We start from the raw sequence: 3,349 nt of genomic DNA on the forward strand, positions 1-3,349 counted from the left end.
ATGATAATTGACTCTCTCTGCTTGACTTATTTCACTCAGCATAATCTCTTCCAGTCCTGTCCATGTTGCTACAAAAGTTGGGTATTCATCCTTTCTGATGGAAGCATAATACTCCATAGTGCATATGGACCACATCTTCCTTATCCATTCGTCCGTTGAAGGGCATCTTGGCTCTTTCCACAGTTTGGCGACCGTGGCCATTGCTGCTATAAACATTGGGGTACAGATGGCCCTTCTTTTCACTACATCTGTATCTTTGGGGTAAATACCCAGTAGTGCAATTGCAAGGTCATAGGGAAGCTCTATTTTTAATTTCTTGAGGAATCTCCACACTGTTCTCCAAAGAGGCTGCACCAACTTGCATTCCCACCAACAGTGTAAGAGGGTTCCCCTTTCTCCACATCCCCTCCAACACATGTTGTTTCCTGTCTTGCTAATTTTGGCCATTCTAACTGGTGTAAGGTGATATCTCAATGTGGTTTTAATTTGAATCTCCCTGATGGCTAGTGATTTCTTTTTTATCTCACTTTTTCCCACTCTGTTAGCTTCTTTGAATAAGCCTGGAAATACACCAATATCCCAACACACTTTAAAGTGTTTAGACTGCACTCATCATCTTATTCCCCACATCTGCTCTTCCTTTGTGTTCTACATTTTTATTGTGACATCCATAATCATCCCAGACCCACAGGCTAGAAGACGTTGAAATTTTTTTCCTTCCAGATTAGTCCTTTTGCCAAGTGTGGTCCACTCTACATCTATAATATCTCTCTTATCAGACTCTCCATTTTTAGATGGCCTATGATATGATAGTAAACAAATTAGGTTCCCAATCTCTAGGCTTTCTACTCTCTAACCCAGCCAAATACTGACAGAGTGGACAATTGCTGTTTTTGTGTGCCCAGAATTTATCTTCCTTCCTTGTCAATAACAATGTCCCACTTTTTGGTTGAGAAACCACCCCTCCCCCATTCTCAGTCCATGTGGGGGCATAGACCCAACTCATGAACATTCAAAGCATTCCATTTTCCTAGACGTAGTGAACAGTTCAAATATGGGCATAAATGACTTCAGGCAAACCAGGGAGATCCCAGTCTGAATTTTGGGGGTTTTTGTTCATCATTGGGAAGAAGGAACCTGTTATGATACCCTCATTAATAAGTGGGCTTAATAAAATCTTCACACATGTTCATTTTACATTTGTATTGGGATCATGATTTTACCTTTTTTAAAGTTATCTTTCTGGAGGTCTTCCGACAAGATGCCCAGTGAATCTACCTGACAGAGCCAAAAAAACTGTGTTACTAGGAAATGCACCCAGTAAGTGGCTTCAGCTTAGGCACATATTCTCTTTGCAAAGAAAATGTGGTGCATATATCTATATACATTAATTAATTTATTTATTTATATGAAAATATATATAATATAATATATTATATTATAAATGTAATATATAAAATAATATATTTTTTATATTTTTATATTTTATATATTTATATAACATATAAAATAATATATTATTTATTACCAGAAGCAACTTAACATTCATATTTCTACTAACATTCTCTTCATGATGATGTATGAACTCCTAAGATGAAAGACACTTTCTCTACCATGCTCTTCACTTTCTTCTGAACTCTCAAAAGAATTACCTTTAACATTCACATCTTGGTAATCTAGGCTTTTTCTATCGTGCACCTCAAAACTCTTCTACCTTCTACTAATTACTCAATTCAAAAGACAACCCCACAGTCTTAGGTATTTGTGAGGTATTTGTTTAGGTATTATTTGCTGCTTCCCAGTGCCAAAATTTGTATTAGTTTTCTGGGGCTCCCAAAACAAATTACCACAGATGTGATGGCTTAAAACAATATTGAGGGATACCTGGGTGGCTCAGTCTGTTAAGCATCTGCCTTCAGCTCAGGTCATGATCCCTAGGTCCTAGTATTGAGTCCTGCACTCTGCCTAACAGAGTGCCTGCTTCTACCTCTGCCTGCTGCTCCCCCTGCTTGTGCTCTCTCCATCTGACAAATAAGTAAATAAAATCTTTTAAAAAAAAGAGAGAGAAGTCAGTTCTCTCATGGCTCTGGGTCCAAAGTCTGAGATCAAGGTCTCAGCAAAACTGTTTCCTTCTGGAGTCTGAAGAAGACTGTTCCATGCTTCTCTCCAACTTTCAGGTGGCTCTGTCCTTCCTTGACATTCCTTGGCTTGCAGATGCATCACTCCATTCTCTACCCTTATCATCACTTGGGTGGCACCATGTTTCCCTGTGTCTCTTCTTTTCTGCTCTTATGAGGACACTCATCACCAGATTTAGGGCCCACCCTAATCCACAGTGATCTCATCTGGACATCCCTACCTTAGTTACATTTCCAAGGCACTTACTCCAAATAAGATCAGATTCTGAGGTTCTGGGTGGATCGATCTTTTGGGAGATACTGTTCAACCTACTATATTGTACAACTCTGAAAATACTAAAACCATTATATTATATTCTTCAAGTGAGTGAATGTTATGGTATCCGAATTATATCTCAATAAAGAAGTTTAAAAGAAAGATAGAGAGATATAATAATCAACTAATGAATCATTGAACACTGCATCAAAGACTAGTTATGTACTATACAGTGGCTGAATAAACATAATTTTTAAAAGAGTCTTAATATTTAATGCAATTTGGCAATCTCTATATTTTAATTATTTTTTAGAATGTTTACATTTAATGTTCATATTAGTAGGGTTGGGCTTATATCTATCATTTTGCTATTTATTTTCTATTTGTCCCAGTTGTTCTTTATTCTATTTTCTCTCTTTTCCTATTTAGATAGTGAGAGATCACCCAAAGAGAGAGAAAGAAACAGAGACAGATAAAGACAGAGATATTTATTTTGGGGAACAGGCTCACCTGTATATGGAGGAGGCAAATCTAGAAACCATAAGGCAGACCAGCAGGCTGGAAATTCAAGTAAGAGTTGATGTTACAGTCTTGAGTTGGAAATTCATAGAACAGCCAGCAGGCTGGAAACCCAGACAGAATTTCTGTTACAGTTTTGTGGCAGAATTCCTTCTTCTACAGAAAACCTCAGTTTTGCTCCTTATGTCTTCAGTTGATTAGATGAGGCCCTATCCATATTATGAGAGTAATCTTTACTTAAGGTCAAGTGATTGGAGGGGTGCCTGGATGACTTAGTTGGAAGAGCATGCAACTCTTGATCTTGGGGTCCTGAGTTGGGGCCCCATGTTGGGCATACAGATTACTTAAAAGTAAATAATTTAAAAATATCCAAAAAATATTTTAAAGTCAACTGGTTGTAAATGTTAATCATATCTACAAAATACCTTTACAGCAA

This window comes from Lontra canadensis, unplaced genomic scaffold, assembly GCF_010015895.1.
Source record: "Lontra canadensis isolate GAN:19392208 unplaced genomic scaffold, GSC_riverotter_1.0 scaffold78, whole genome shotgun sequence".
NCBI lineage: Eukaryota > Metazoa > Chordata > Mammalia > Carnivora > Mustelidae > Lontra > Lontra canadensis.